The 18,221-nt window shown below is 29.4% G+C and overlaps 1 long non-coding RNA gene and 1 pseudogene across 5 annotated transcripts; both read right to left on the bottom strand.

Annotated features, from left to right (window-relative positions):
• On the bottom strand, nt 1-13,805 carry LOC123197713. Of its 5 annotated transcripts, none has more exons than XR_006497903.1 (5): nt 13,600-13,805; nt 10,928-10,988; nt 10,609-10,782; nt 9,565-9,698; nt 1-138 (listed from the first exon to the last, which is right to left on the bottom strand). It is a non-coding gene; the product is annotated as an uncharacterized LOC123197713 (long non-coding RNA). The 5 variants fall into 5 exon arrangements; XR_006497904.1 differs by lacking the exon at nt 1-138 and adding an exon at nt 8,201-8,259; XR_006497902.1 differs by lacking the exon at nt 1-138 and having other exon boundaries at nt 9,030-9,698; nt 10,609-10,635; nt 10,720-10,782.
• A 1,082-nt stretch (nt 13,806-14,887) lies between these two features.
• LOC123198212 lies at nt 14,888-17,768 on the bottom strand (annotated as a pseudogene).
• Between the last annotated feature and the right edge of the window lie 453 nt (nt 17,769-18,221).

Consider the following 18,221-nt stretch of genomic DNA (forward strand, 5'->3'; position numbering starts at 1 on the left):
CATCTGCATAATATTAATAAAAATAGCAAAATACATAAAATCATAAAAAATTTAAAAGTGATGAATTTGCTCCTCACCTTTATACAGTTGCTCCGCTTGATTGTTGATTTAGCCACATGCCTTGTTACTAATATTTACCTATAAAACCACATAAAATGAATATATAAATGAAAACATTTAATAAGTAAGTGATATTTGAGTACCTTAAATAAGACATGAAACTAAAGTTGGCATTTTACTAGTGAATCTTGATGTGATCACAATTTGATACCCTCTTACCCGTAACATAAGTCATCACAAAAATTTCTAAGGCATAAACTGATCTTAACATATATGATATTCTAATGAAAATAGTTAATACCTTGTGTATTTATTAACTATTGTGTCTTACACATATGTTATACGACCTATTAGATTAACTTATTATAATACCTTGGCCATATAGAGAATTTAGTCGCAATCTCTCCGTCACCACATACGCATAACTACAAGATTGTTAATTGAAAAACCATCTTCGGATGGTCCTTATGTGATGCAAAATTATGTGAGCATAAATGTCTAACCCTTTGGACATGTCTGGCAGGCTACTTGGTGAGCAGGGTGAAATTCAATTTTATCCCATTGTTTACCTTCTTGATATTGCTTCAATTTTAAATTATTAAATTGCACCTGCATACAATTTTTTATTTTTGTATTAGTTCAAATTAATGTGATAATATGTGATTAGAAATGAATTTGAATCAAATTAAAATAATAATCAGTGCAAATTTGATTAATTTGATTCAAATACATGATATTTAGTATATTAGTTTGTTTCAATCGGTGTACAATATAATTGGATGAGATGTTTGTTTCAATTGGTGTATAATATAATGTTTAGTTTAATTACTTTGTTTCAATTGGTGAGAGTTCTCGATAGTTTGAATAATGTAATCGATCAGTTACTGATGAGTGAATAGTCTTTTCAATGAGATGAACAATATTATCAGAAAAATAAATGAGTTGAATTGTCAAATAAATCTAATAACTAGTTTTATAACTATAACACCAGATAAGCCAATCTCTCATATTTATTCTAACATGTCTAAGAAAGTCATGGACAAGAATTTTATCAAACTTTCACTTGCCTTAATTTACGCTTGAACTATTATTAATCATACTTAATAAAGGCTGTAATTCGGGTGGTGAGTTTAATTAGGGATGACAATGGAAATGAGTGGGGTTGAATATCCTATTTTCCGTCTTGTCCCCATCCCTACAAAGGATATTAATCCTCATTCTCCACCCATTCCTTTTATAGAGATTAGGGTTGACAATGAATTCCTATCCCCTTTTTTGCAAAAGAAAATTCTCTTCCTATCCCTTGTGAAAAAAAATATTCTCCTTATCCTCATATTTGTGAAAAAAAAAATCTCATTTCTATATCTTTCAAATACAATATAAATATATTAAACAATAAAATTAATTAAAATTAGAACTAATATACTATTTTAAATATAAAAAATAACATATATTAATTATCTTAATATGTACAACAAAAACATAAATAAATTTAAATAATACGAATAATTTAAAATCACAATGATATATTAATATTTTAAATAAATAATATTAATATAAAGGAAAAGATATGAGGTTTAGGATTGGGTCAAAGCGAGACAAAAACACATGTATCACTGTTTTCGAATTACAGAAATCTCCTCTTTATTAAAGTCAAAGAGGGTCAAGGATTCTACACTATAAAAAAAAGGTTTTTAACAAAAGAAAATTAGTTGTTAAAAATTCATTTTATGTCCTTTAAGATCTTTAACAATAGAAAAAATCTTATTATTGTCCATTATTATAGTCTCCACTATTAAGAGTATTACCGATGGAAAAAAAACGCCTATCATTGATGGAAATAACTAGATATATAAGCCTTATCGTTAAAAATAATAATAATAACAAATATTTTCATTGTTAAAACAATGTATTTGATTGTTGAAAATAATAACAACAATAAATATTCTCATTATTATAACAATTTTTATCATTCACTAAATATAATATCAATGATAAATATTCTCATTGTAATAACAATATTTACCGTTCACTAAACTTAATAATAATGATGAATATTTCTATCGTTATAATTATATTTACTAGTCACCGGCTATAATATTATCAATAAATATTTTCATTATTATAACTAAACATACCAATCACTATACATAATATTAACAATAAATATTACTAATTAAATATAAAATCAATGAAAAATATTTCTATCATAATATCTAGATACATTGATCAATAAAATAGCAATAAAAATCATAAACAAATTATATTAAACGAACTATAACGTCAATCCATTGATCAAATGAAAATATAAATTAAACAGTTAAAAAAGAATTAGTAAGAAGCCTTTCATTTATCTAATAACAATAATCATTTCAAAAATCACAATAGAATCATGAACAAATATATCAATAATAATAAAAAAGCTAAAGAAACAAAATAGACTTCATAAAAACAAAAAATCGTCAATCTCAAGAAGAGCCTTGTGACTAATGTAAAATATATGATTCACTAACAAGGCCCATCTCAGGGTAAGCCAATGAAACACAAACATAAATGAGATGATGGAAACAGAACTAATATTAGCAGTTGGTAAATTCTAAACCTCAAAAAAGGGTGTGTTCACAGTGCTCTCTCCAACAAACTGAAGATTTGCTTTAAATTAAGACAACTCTAAAAGCTCCAAAATTGGTAGTCTGTTCATACATAGATTGGATACATAACTCACTAGAGTGTGCAGCAAACAACGTTGCGCTTCATCTCTCTCTTTCTCTCTCTCTCTAAACTAGACGATGACAATATCCTCATAAGAACCAAAAAAGAAAATACATATCATAGATTGGGTCGTCTTCCCAGAGGTCTTCTTCTGGGAAGACGAAGACTCATCTTCCCCGACGAAGTTCTTCGTCTCCCAAGGCATCTCCGATGTCAATCGGGCCTCCAAATAGGAGGAAAGAGATCGTCAGAAGGAGAGAATGCTTCGGGAGAGAAAGACCATCGACAATAGAGCCGGACAGGTCGTCAAAGATTTCAAAACGAAACTCTAAGATGAAACTGCCATTTTTTAAAACTTACGCTGAGGAAAAATTTTAGTTTTTAAAGTTTGGAGGGGCAAAAAAAAATAAAATTTTTAGGCGTTAAGGTTCTGTTAAATTTAACTGGCCATAGGTGGATGTTTGGTATTTCCATAGTTAAAGGAGGGATATTTGAGAAAACATCAAACCATGGGTGGGAAATAGTCGTTTGCCATTTAAAAAAACTATTTTTTCACATGTATGTCAAAGCCACCTATTAGTTTTAAGATTAAAAAAACACGTCACTTTGCGTGAATAAAATAAACACCCAATCACATTTATATGCTTTCAACTAATCAAGACAAAGTTAACAAAATCCCTTAAACATTTCCAATAGGTAGTATATATTTATTCTTAAGATTAGCTTCAAATCCGAGTGGAACTCTTGATTTCAAAAAAAAATTAAAATTTTATTTGATCTTTTTAAATTAATTTTATTTATGGATTGTCCATTATAAATATCAAATCATAATATTATAACAATAATATTCCAAAGATCTGAAAAAATATGGTGATTCCAAGGTATGATTAGATTTGGAATTGTAGTAATTTATTGTTATTATTATTTTAACTAATTTTTTTCTATTTTAGTATATTTAATAACCCGCCTGACTGCTGATATTACAATATAAATTATGAAAAATGATAAATTATTTGAGTATGAATAATATTATGCATACTTATTATTGAGTATAAAAATGAATATATATATTATGTGTTATTATGTAATTGAGTATTGTGTTATTTTTAATTCGAAATCACTTTATATTTAATGACACATATCAAATATATACTCATTTACATATTCAAAATAAGTACACATAGTTTTATTAATTATTATTAAAATATATTGAAGTTCATCTTTGCCTGAAATACTCCCTTAAGTTTCATAGCATATAAAGTTCATGCAGGCTTCAAATATCTGGGAATAACATTGGTATGGTCAAGGGGCTAGAGTCAGCTGACCTCTTGTCTTTGAAAAATTTTAAGATATAACCCTAAAAATTTTTATCAGACCTTTATTGATTTTTTTGAAAAATTTTCAAATATAATTCTTAAAATTTTTCAGATAGAATTTTCATCAAACCTTTATTTTTTTTATTTAATTTCATGATACTTTTAAATTTTATTTATGAATCCACAACAAATATCAAATGATAGTATTATTACAATTATATTTTAAGTGGTTTGGATTTGAAGTATATTTTAGTAATTAATTGTTATTTTTATATTAACCAATTCTTCATTTTTCTATTTCACTATGGTTACAATATAAATTATCAAATATTATTTCCATAGTCTGACATCATTTATGAAAAATGAAAAATTCCAAACTCTGAATAATACATTTTTAGATAGATTGGTAGAGAATGGATTACTACCTGATGAAGTCAAAAGTGCCCTTTTCGACCAAAATTATAAAAAGAAGTTAATTTTTAGTTCACTCCCAAAAAACAAAAATCATTGTCAATGTTAAAAAAAATTTGAATCAAAATATATGGAATAACAATCTCTATTACTATCGCTTACAAAAAATATGTTTCATAAGGGATGAAATTCCGAAGGTTCTTAATGCCAAAGAAATGATTAACATGATTTACTTAGTTTATGCCTGTATTCGAATTCCCCTTAGGTAATGTCAAAGTTAAGAAAGAGTATTAAAATTTGGGGATCATGATTTAATAATTATGGTTGAGGGTCTTTTTTTCTTGTGGTTTTGATTCTATATCAAACTCTGATTCTAAAATATTATTTTGACAATTAAAATTTTAGTTATAAATAAAAATTGTTTAATGATTAAAACTTTGGTAAAGAAATATGGCTTACAAAATATATGGGATAATAACATTAAGGTAAATACTATGAAGATAACAAAGTAATTTATGAGAGTTTAATTAGGAAATAAATTTAAGACATGCTTTGTGGTTGAATGCTTTGAAGATGAAAATATGACAAAATATTCTTATTATGGTATGTGTACATATATGATATATCATCATGTGATTAGATGATTTTGAACAGAAATAAAGTAACATTTAATCACATGATGACATAATCTATGTATTCAAATCATGTACAAAAAAAATATGTATACATAAATTGCTCTTAAAACATAATTTTTATTATTTTTTTCTTCCATAATAATTGGGGTTGATTTAAATTGAACTAGCTCAACTTAAATTTGTGTTTGATTTGATTCAAATTAAAGTTTTAAAATGGTAATGATGTCAAAGTTCAACTTGCAGACTCATTTGATAATATTATATATTCTATCGACAATACTATATATCACTTTGGTAAAATAATTCATCCCTGGGATAATCCTATTCATCTTGTCAATAATCTTTTGAAAATATTTTTGAATAACATTGATTCAACATATATTCAATTCAAAATTATCAGATATAATCCTTAAAATTTTATTTGAGTAAATTTTGTTTTTGGGTTTCAAACGGGAGACTTGGACTATTTGAGAAAATATAGTCATACCAAAGTTATTATATATTACAAGCATGATTGAATTTGACATTTAGTAATTTAATTTTATTATTATTTTAACCGATTGTTTTTTTTTTTTGGTATTGCAGTATATTTATACTCCTCCTTTACAAGTGTAAGGAACGGCAACCATAAAATTCAATGGTGATAATTATAGCTTTTAATTTGTGAATAACATTTGTGTTTAGAACATTTATGTTTAGATTCCTGTCTAAACTGGATGATATGGACGTGGTAAACTTATACACTGCAGCGGGGATTATTGGCGGGATTGCGAGCTTTGTCTGTAAGGTTAAGTTAAAAGTTGATAAGCATCAAGACCTAAGGGATGACAATTCGAACCTAGACCTTGGTAACCCATGATGCTTGATAACTCATATGTTGTTGGGGAAGTAGAAAAAACATTCAACTTAGTCAAGAAGCTAGCATCAAGGCTTATGACAGAAATTTTTAATGTTTATTTTTTTATTACATTATGATTGAGCTTTTTTATTTTTTTTCTTTATTGATTGAAATTGTTTGTATTTATTTTTAGAATTGAATATTTAAGTTCATAATATTTAGATACATAATTTGAATCATTGATCAATAACATATCAACCACTACTTTTATTTCATTCTTTTGCATAATTCAAAATTCAAATATATAATAATAATTTTTGACTATATTTAGAGAGAAAAATATGAAAATATTTATTGTGTTGAAAATTTTTGTCAGAATTAAATAATAAAGTGATTAAAATATATAAAAATAGATATTTACTTAATAAAAATTTATTTACTCATATTATCATATTTGAAGTTCACAATAAAAAATAAAAAAAGATTTACTCAATAGAAATTTACTTAATTATATTCGAACTTCTTAATCGCCTCATGGTTGTAATTCTAGCTCTCGTGGTTCTAATGTGAATGGTTCTGATTTTTGTGGTTGCAATTTTGGGATTTCTAGTTTTAGTTGTGATTTTGGTACAAAAAATAAAAAGTAAAATTAAACTAACAAATAATTAATTAAAACTTAACTAACATGTTGTAAATGTGATTGATAAAATCTATAATTCTGGTATATAAGTAAATTATGACAATTACAATGAAAAATATATGACAACCAAAATCAAACAAATTTACCACCATAATAGCTTGAGTTACTATCTACTTTCCAGTTTACCTATATGGATATTTAACAACATTTTTTCATTGAGCTTCTTTTCTAACAACTTATTATCATATAGGGATGATCATTCACAATTTTTATAGGCAGCTGCAACTACTTATTATTATTATTGTCTGTGTTGTTTTCCTTCTGTATACACCCACCAAGGACTTTGTTGTTTTATTAATAATTATTATCAGTGTTATTTTCTTTTTGTATATACCCGTCAAAAACTTTGTTGCTTTGTTGATTTAGGCTCTAATTTATTATTTTTTCTATTCTTCAATAAATGACTTGACAAGCGCTCTCTCATATTTCTATTCGCTGATTGGATTATTTTCACTCTCATCCTTAACACATAAATTGACGTCAATGACAATATCAAGAATTTTAATATTACTTATTTATGTTGATTTTATGCTATGGGTTGCAAGATTGGTTGGTCTGGACCAAGTTAGGAGTAATTCGTGCAATGGTAAAATTTTCACTGACAATAGTCAATACGTTTTTTGTCAGAGTTTATCAGCATAAAAAAAATGAAAATGGAAATTGGCCACAGTAATAAGAGCTTGCTCATTTCTATTTCAACTTAAACAAATACCTCATTTATGTTATTTACGACTACCTGTTTGAGTTGAAATAAAAATGAGCAATACTTTACTGCGATAACCAATTTCCATTTTCATTTTTTTTTATGTTTAGTAAACGCTAACAAAAAATATGCTGATTATTATCGATAAAAATTTTACCATCGCATGAACTACTCTTGACTGGGTATAAACCAATTATTCTCGCAATCCATAAAATAAAATCAATATAATAATAAACAAAACACGACCAAAATTCTTGATATCATCATTGATGTCAAATGATGTATAAAGGATGAAGGTAAAAATAGTCAAATTTGTTAATAGAAATATGAGGGAGAGTGCTCGCTAAACCATTTCTAAAAGAACAGAAAAAACAATAAATTAAAGTCTGAATTAACAAAATAATAAAGTCGTTAGTATGTATATACAAAAAGAAAGAAAATGAAAACAACACTTATAATAATAATAATAATAATCAACAAACAACAAAATCCTTAGCAGGTATATATAAAAAGAAAGAAAAAGAAAACACAAATAATAATAATAGTAGTAACAAAATTAATAATAATAAGTTACAACTGCTATTAAAAATCGTAAATGATCATCCTTAGAGAATAATAATAATAATAATAATAATACTAGGTTCCAGGTGCTGTTAAAAAGGTGAAACAAGAAAAATAATCAACAGAAGAACAATCAACATTTTTTGTTTAAGTAAATCAACAAAACAAAAAAGTAATATACACAAATAGAAAGAAAAAGAAAACAACACAGACAATAATATTGTTAAAGAGCAACAAAAAAATTATGTTGTTAAATACATTCCAGGAAAACAAAAAAAAATTATGTTGTTAAATACATTCCAGAAAAACAAAAAAAAATTATGCTGTTAAAAAAAATTGGTGATTTCGTGGAAGAAAGCCCAAGAGCGCAGTTTCAAGAACGCATAACAATACGTCAACAAAGATACACCCGCATGCAGGCAAAAGAAGCTCAAGTAATTAGGTTTCTAACTAGCTCAATTTCAAGAAAACATAACAAAACGTTAAGAAAGAAACACCTAAATGCAGAGAAATGTCACATAAATGTAGAGAAGAAAAACTCGATGAGAAAATATTACTAGATACATGCATGAATAAACTAGAAAGTAGATAACAAATCAAACTATTATGACGGCAAATTGATTTGATTTTGATTGCTATCTACTTTCCATTACAATTATCACAATTTTCTTCTATATCAAAATTATAAATTTTGTCAATCACATTTACAACAGGTTGATTAAATTTTAATTAATTATCTATGAGTTTAATTTTACTTTTTATTTATTTTTCGTAACAGAATCACACCCAAAACTAAAAGTACCCAAATCACAACAATAAGAACCAGAATCATCAACATGACAACCGCGAGAACTAAAATTACAACCATGAGGAGAATTAAAAATTCAACTATAATTAAATACATTTCTATTTAATAAATCTTTTTTTTTATATTAGGAATTTTGAATATGATAATATGATTAAATAAATTTCTATTAAGTAAATCTTTATTTTCATATATTTTAATCACTTCAATATTCATAATTCAATTCCAACAAAAATTTTTAATACAATAAATACTTTCACATTCTTCCATCTAAACATGATAAAAAATTATCTTTATACGTTTGAGTTCTAAATTATGTAAAAGAATAAAATAAAAGTAGTGGTTGATGTATTATTAATCAATGATTCAAATTATATATTTAAATATTATGAACTCAAATACTCAATTCTAAAAATAAATACGAAAGATATTGCTCATCTATAAAATGCATTCATTTTGGCTATATTTTCTCATAATTCCTTTTCGTTATATTTGCACTTGAAGAAGAAAATAATCACTACATTTTCACTCCCTACGTCTCTGATTGTTTTCTTTTTTTTAAATATTACTTGTTCCTTTTTTATTCGTTTCTTTTAATTACTTCATAGGGCAAAACACATTTATAGTCAGAATCAAGATTTGCTCACTAAGTTTTATGAAGTATTTAATTACTTTATGGGACAAAACGTGTTTATAGCCAAAATCAAGATTTGCACACTACATTTCCTGAAGTATTAAAAGAAATAATCAAGGTTATAAAAAAAAAATAATTAGAAATGTAAAAAGTGTAAATGTAGTGAAGAGAAAAGATGAGAAAACATACCCATGCAATTTATAGATGAGCAAAGTTGCTGGGTGGTGGGTATTTGGACTGACCGATGTGCATAACATAACAAAATTCCCCAGAGGCCCTACTAAAAACATAATTCCTTCCATCCACATCACATATATGCGTATCTATCATTCACATGAGTATTAGAAGTTGTATTAAAAATGGGAAGACAACCAAAACAAAATCATAAAATGCAAATATATGAATCTAAAGATGAACACAAGTCATTATAAAAACAAATTTGGGCAATTTCAATAGAAACTGAGGATGCCACTATGTGATACAGATAATTTATGCAAGGCAGAGAAGTTTCAATAGAAACAAGAACTTGACAAGGAAAGAAAATTGTCAATTGCTTCCAATGAATCTGGACAAAGCATACTCAATGTTTCATTTGCAAGAAAATATTTAAAAGAAAAGTCCGATGACTAAATAAGATGCTGCAGAATGGCATTCACCGAAATGCCACCACCACATAAAGCTTAATGCTTTTCACAAAACCTGGTGACAATTACAAAAAAAAAAAACCCATCTATAGAGCTTAATTTCAAATGATCAAATAGAAACATGCCTAAAGATATGAATTTTTTTTTAAAATGATAATGTTACATATAATGTACAAACATCAATTATAGAGTTTCAATAGAGTAATTGAAAATTAATTAAATAACAAAGGCTTCAGTAAATGCAATTCACAACATATATATATATATATATATATATATATATATATATAGAGAGAGAGAGAGAGAGAGAGAGAGAGAGAGAGAGAGAGAGAGAGAGACAAGGTCGTTTGCAAAAACACTAAACTACTCTCAAAAAATCAGGGAAATAATTACTCTTCCACGACACACACCTGTGATCTTTTTACCAAGCTTCACTAAGATACTAGGTGACAAAAACACATGCATCAATCAAAAGAAAAATGGATGTCAAAAGCAGACAGTAAGAATAGTGTAAAAGACCACATGGTGAACATGACCACACAAAAAAAAGTGAAACATCAGATCGTCAAACTCTAGGTTCACCCATTACCTGCTCCGATGTGAACTGAATTAATGCCTGCCAAGATATGCAAATGCGAGAATGAAAGGACAATATCGATGCAACTTCAGAACTAACAAAACTCAATTCTTGATTTGTCACCTGGAAACCAGCAGCCTTCTCAAAATTGGCTATCTTGTGAACAAAACCAAAAGCAGAAAAAACCTGAAACAAGTTTTAGACAGATATGATTACATCCTAAAAAACACACAAGATAACAAACGATAGGCCACAAGGTACCACTCCAAACATTGATTCAATGGGAGAAGAAAAAAATTCAAATGGATAAGATATAAGTGTAGAATGACACCTGTACATAGATGCGTCAAGATAGACCTTAGAAAGGAGAATGATGGGATAAAATTTCCAAACTGTCTCCAACAAAAGAATTTAAATAAGAGACAACCATCCGTGATTCAATTTATCTCAATCAAAATTGACATAATTTAATGAAGGTGTCAATTATGAGAAGACAAAAAAATATTTATCCAAATGATAAAAGTTGACTGATTAAAAGTTGGAAAGTTATTAATTTAAAAAAAAAATTCTTATCAGAAAAGGGAAAAAATAATTCCAACAAGAATGAAGAATACCAACTGTGAAGAACACAAGATTTTGAATTAACCAGCACAACACAGTTTTCAAACAGATTCACACGGTGTTACATATCAAGCATGACTCCAGCAGTTATCACACACCATGTTTGATCAGAGTATTCTCATGTTTCAAAAGAACATGCTTTAGAAAACAAAAAGAGAGAAGGAAAAGGAGAGTGATTAGCAGCATGTATGTTATCTTTACTACTGCATTACACAGCATATTGTTCACATTGACACGTGGACAAAACTATGAAAATAAGCAATGTTTAAAATTCAAGCTTTCAAAGGTATTTCCAAGACCTAATCTAATGTTGTTGGTTGATCAAACATCCTGACAATACAAGGTAAAAAATTACAATAACTAAAAGTATAACCGTGATAGATTCCAGACAAACCACAATAAACAACTAGTGCCCTTTGTGAACCATCAAGGACATCACCTGGTTTTAAATACTTAATCAGGTCTACATTCCTCATGGATTTGACAGTTCCTTCTAGCTTTATAACACATAGGTCAAGGAAACGATAAATGGACTTGTGGATGTGGCTTTTTTAAGCCCAATGGAATACCCTTAAACAATTAGTACTTACCAGACGAATAACATCAATGCTCACATCCCCAGTTTTTACAACTTCAATAGTTACTAGTAGAATAGCTCCAGGAACATCTCCTGGACTCTTTTTGTTGACAATTTCTCATCAACTAAATAAATGGTAAGCAAATGAAGATACTATCCAGTTTCTCATCAACTAAATGAAAGGTAAACTAACTTAAAGCTAAGGTTGGAGGAAATAACTAAAACGAAAAAGAAGCAGAGAAATGTAGTTCCAAGTAAACTACAAAAAACAGCACATAAAAAATAAATCGGAAAGGAAAGCACAAAGAACGACTTACCAGTGAGCTGAGTGACAATGAGGTGATTCAGACAACGACACAACTCTGAAACTGTTGATGACAAGTTGATTGACGCATAAGAAAATGATTGAAACCAGAATGGAAAGGGAAAGGGAATACGAAGAGTGCCGGCTGTGATGTTGAGAGGGAGAGGACGAGAGATAAAGATAGTTGTTTTTAGGGCTTTGAACGTGTATATATACACACACACACACACACACACACACACACACAATGGTTTAAAAATCGAATCAAATCGGATTGATCGGTTCAATTGGTTGAACCAGAAACCTGTTCCAAATCTAGTCCAGTTAATTAAAAAATTCATTTTACTATTAAATTGGTTAAATCCGATCAAAAATTAAGTTTTATTGGATTTGTCTTTTGAATTTTTTAAAATTTTAATTAGCACTTACCAGACGAATAACACTTTCGAGCCCAATGAAATACCTTTAAACAATTAGCACTTACCAAACGAATAACATCAATGCTCACATCCTCAGCTTCTACAAGTTCGATAGTTACTAGCAGAACACCTCCAGAAACATCTCCTGAACTCTTTTTGTTGACAATTTCTCATCAACTAAATGAATGGTAAGCAAAAGAAGATACTATCCAGTTTCTCATCAACTAAATGAATGGTAAATTAACTTAAAGCTAAGGTTGTGAGGAATAACTAAAACAAAAAAGAAACAGAGAGATGTAGTTCAAAGTAAACTACAAAAAACTGCACATAAAAAACAAATCAGAAAGAAGAGCACAAAGAACAACTTACCGGTGAGCTGAGTGACAACGAGATAATTCAGACAACGACACAACTTTGAAACTGTTGATGACAAGTTGATTGATGCCTGAGAAAATGATCGAAACCGAAATGGAAAGGGAAAGGGAAGATGGAGAGTGTCGGTTGTGATGTTGAGAGGGAGAGGACGAAAGATAAAGATGGTTGCTTTTAGGGCTTTGAACGAATATATATATATACACACACACACACAATGGTTTGAAAACTGAATCAGATCAGATTGATCTGTTCAACTGGTTGAACTAGAAACCCGCTCCAAATCTGGTCTAGTTAATTAAAAAATTCGTTTTATTATTAAATTGGTTAAAATCGATCAAAAATCATGTTTCATTGTATTTGTCTTTTGAATTTTTTTAAATTTTAATTAGCACTTACTAGACAAATAACATTTTCGAGCCCAATGGAATACCTTTAAACAATTAGCACTTACTAAACGAATAACATTAATGCTCACATCCCCAGCTTCTACAACTTCGATAGTTACTAGCAGAACAACTCTAGAAACATTTCCTAGACTCTTTTTGTTGACAATTTCTCATCAACTAAATGAATAGTAAACTAACATAAAGTTAAGGTTGTAGGAAATAACTAAAACGAAAAAGACGCAGAGAAACATAGTTCCAAGTAAACTGCAAAAACAACACATAAAAAGCAAATCGAAAAGAAGAGTAGAAAGAATGACTTACCGGTGAGCTAAGTCACAATGAGGCGATTCAGATGACGACACAACTGTAAAACTGTTGATGACAAGTTGATTGACGCTTGAGGTAATGATCGAAACCAAAATGGAAGGGGAAAGGGAAGACAGAGAGTGTCGGCTGTGATGTTGAGAGGGAGAGGACGAGAGATAAAAATGGTTGCTTTTAGGGCTTTGAACGAATATATATATATACACACACACACAATGGTTTGAAAACTAAATCAAATCGGATTGATCTATTCAACCTGTTGAACCAGAAACCCGCTCCAAATCTGATTCAGTTAATTAAAAAATTCGTTTTATTATTAAATTGGTTAAAACCGATCAAAATCATGTTTCATTGGATTTGTCTTTTGAATTTTTTTAAATTCTAATTATTTTTAAGTAATTTGATTTTTTTAATTAATTTTTGATTGAGTTGGTCAAATCAATTGAACTATAAACCGGTGAGACAACGGATTTAATCACTAATTCGATTTTAAAAAAATTATATATATATATATAAAATGTATATTTATAATTAAAAAATAATAGATGCTAAATATGAGCAATCACTGGTAGAGATAATTTATGGGATACAGCATAATTTATGCATGGTAGAGAAGTTTCAATAGAAACAAGAATTTGAAAGGGCAAGAAAATTGTCAGTTGCTTCCAATGAATCTGGACAAAGCATACTCAATGTTTCACTTACAATAAAATATTTGAAAGAATAATTTGATCACTAAACAAGATGTTGCAGTGCAGCATTCACTGAAATGCTGCCACCACATAAAGCTTAATGTTTTTCACAAAGCTTGGTGACAATTACCAAAAAAAAAAAAAAATCCATAGAGTTTAATTTCAAATAATCAGATAGAAACATGCCTACTGATATGAGAACATTTTTTAAATTCACTATGATAATATTACGTAAGATGTACGAACAAGAATTATAGAGTTTCAATAGAATAATTGAAAATTGATTAAATAACAAAGGCTTCATTAAATACAGTTCACAAAATATATATATATACATATATATATATATATATATATATATATATATATATATATGCAAGTAACTCAGAGACAAAGTTGTTTGCAAAAACACTAAACTACTCTTAAAAGATTCAAGGAAATTACTATTCTTCTATGACACACATCTGTAATCTTTTTACCAAGCTTAACTAAGATCCTAGATGACTAAAACACTCACATCAATCAGAAGAACATTGGATGTCAAAAGCAGACAGTAATAATAGTGTAAAAGACTTAGCATGGTGAACATGATCACACAAAAAATAGTGAAACATCGGATTTTCAGGTTCATTACCTGCTCCGATGTGACTGAAACTTTATATTCAAGTCTGTGTGCGCAGAATATGAGATACGCAAGTGGCAGGAGCCAACATGCTCTGGAAGCAAGTACCTGAATTGAAAATACATGACACAACTTAAATGTTTCATTCCAACTAAATAAATTTCAAAAGTTAATGTGGACAAATTGTTCTGGGCCAGGAAGAATCATTGCATGCCAGGGAATACTCCTCCCATCCAATGCATTCCTTGCCGCAGATGCAGTCTCCGCATCAGTGAACTGAATTAATGCCTGCCAAGATATGCAAATGTGAGAACGAAAGCACAATATCAATGCAACTTCGGAACTAACAAAACTCAATTCTTGATTTCTCACCTGGAAACCAGCAGCCTTCTCAAAAGTGGCTATCTTGTGCACAAAACCAAAAGCAGAAAAAACCTGAAACAAGTTTTAGACAGACATGATTACATCCTAAAAAACACACAAGATAACAAACAATAGGCCACAATGTACCACTCCAAACATTGATTCAATGGGAGAAGAAAAAAATCTAAATGGATAAGATATAAGTGCAGAATGACACCTGTACATATATGCGTCAGGATAGACCTTAGAAAGGAGTATGACAGACGTGATAACATTTCCAAACTGTCTCCAACAAAAGAATTTAAATAAGAGACATAACCATCTGTGATTCAATTGATCTCAATCAAAATTGACATAATTTAATCAAGGTGCCAATTATGAGAAGACAAAAAATATTTATCCAAATGATAAAAGTTGACTGATTAAAAGGTGGAAAACTATTAACAAAAAAAATTCTTATCAGAAAAGGGAAAAAATAATTCCAATAAGAATGAATAAAAACCAACTATGAAGAACACAAGATTTTGAATTAACCAACACAACACAGCTTTCAAACTGATTCACATGGTGTTACATATCAAGCATGGCTCGAGCAGTCATCACACACCATGTTTGATCACAGTATTCTCCACCACCATTTCCAATGTTTCAAAAGAAGATGCTTAGGAAAACAACAAGAGAGAGAAAAGGAAAAGGAGAGTGATTAGAAGCAGGTATGATATCTTTCCTACTGCATTACACAGCACATTGTTCACGTCATAGTTTTGCCCACGCGTCATTGGAAAAATTAAACTTCAATGCTTAAAATTCAAGCTTTCAAAGGTATTTCCAAGACCTAATCTAATGTTGTCGGTGGATGAATCATCCTGACAATATGAAGTAAAAAATTACAATAACTAAAAGTATAAACTGTGTTAGATTCCAGACAAACCACAATAAACAACTAGTGCCCTTTGTGAACCATCTAAGACATCACCTAGTTTTAAATACCTAACCAGGTCAACATTCCTCATGGATTTGGCAGTTCTTTCAAGCTTTATAACACATAGATCATGGAAACAATAAATGGACTAGTAAATGTGACATTTTTGAGCCCAATGGAATACCTTTAAACAATTAGCACTTACCAGGTGAATAACATTAATGCTCACATCCCCAGCTTTTACACCTTCAATAGTTACTAGTAGAACATTTCCAGGAACATCTCTTGGACCCTTGTTGTTGACAATCTCATGTCTATTTGAATACTGAATATACACAGTTTTACCACGAACCTGTGCAGGTTCTGATGACGAAGCATAATATGAAACCATTGAAATAGCTTGATTTAAATCTGCCTGCAAAAAGTTACTACTTCAATCAACTTATCAAAATAATTATTTTAAATGCAAATCGATAATATTCGACAACCCAAGAAGTAGTAGGCAATTAATAAAAGCTTTGGTAAAACTAGGCACGTTGGTGCCAGTCCAACTTAATTTGAATTCTCATTCAAAAACTACTCAAATCCCAAGCTGTTGTGGCCCACTACATAAATAATATTCCTCCATAACACCCTATACTGGGCAATAGTTTACATAAATTGTTTAAAGGTCAGATCTCCGTATCACTACTTTTACAATTGAAATGTTTGAACTGCCTTCTTGAATTTATCTCTACTATCACTACTTTTACAATTGAAATGTTTGAACTGCCTTCTTGAATTTATCTCTAGCAAGTGAATTGATCGATTGTTCTGCAATGGAACACCAAATGGCAACATTGGCTAGGACTCAACCATCTCAGTCAACCTCCCATTTACTCATTCCGAACCAGCCCCACCCCTACATTCTCACTTCTTAATTAGTCATTCCATGTATCTCACACGTCCACTTTACCTCCTCATTCAATAACATGCATTTTAGGAACAGGTCGTTTTCCACTGCCCTCAACTTCATAGTATAATCTAAAAATCGATACCTCATCATTCAAGTATATTATCAAACAATACAAAAGCAAAACTACATCGTTTTATCAAGTTTTGCTTCAAAATCAAACCATAAAACTTTAACTTGACCCTCATTCTCTAGTTAATTTTACTAGAACAGCAAATGAATCTACTAATCATATTCAAAATTACAGCATAAATATCTAAATTTACATTTTTCCCGAGTAAAGCTAATAAAAAAGAAATCCAATCTTCAATGAATTTGAAAGAAAGTAATTGAAGTTCTTATGAATTCGACGAAGGCCTGGTTACGATTGGCGCCGACATTGCACTTGGTGTTAACGATCTTATCGAAGGGTTTACAGAGCTCAACGAGCTCCTCTTCCGTACACTCCCAGGGAAGGTTCCGGAGATGGAGAACCTTCGATGGGGTCTGAGTGTATCAGAACTGCGGCTGGCTGGAGGTTGACATCTAGATTTTGAGGACTTTTAGGGTTTGAATTGTGTTTGGTTGTCTAGAAAATTCGGTGATTTGCTCGGGAAATTTTTTTCGCAGAGGTGACGAGCTAGTTTTTGTCGGGTGCTGCGGGTGTGGGATTTTATTGGTTAGAAGATATGTTTGTTTCAACAAAATTACTAATTTGGGCTTCCAAAGAAACGGTCTCTAGCAATAAACTGAGGAGGGTATTATTGGTATTAGGGTCTCTTCAATTTTTTCACTTCTATACTTTCTCATCCTATATTCAGTGTACTTACAAGTGCATGGATCTTGAACCGATCGGTATTCACAGTCAACATGATGTAATTAAAATTAAAAATATATTTATTTTAATTAATTTATTAAAAATATTTATCAAATATATTTATTAAATAATATTAAATTATAAAAATTTTAACTTTATGTAGTTCGTGTCTTCTTAACTTAACTCACAAATTCGAGTCTACAAAACAATATAATCTAAGAATTAGTTGTAAGTTTAAGTTTACATGTTTTATCTAAAATAGATATTATCTT

Source organism: Mangifera indica, chromosome 15, assembly GCF_011075055.1.
Source record: "Mangifera indica cultivar Alphonso chromosome 15, CATAS_Mindica_2.1, whole genome shotgun sequence".
Taxonomy (NCBI): Eukaryota; Viridiplantae; Streptophyta; class Magnoliopsida; order Sapindales; family Anacardiaceae; genus Mangifera; species Mangifera indica.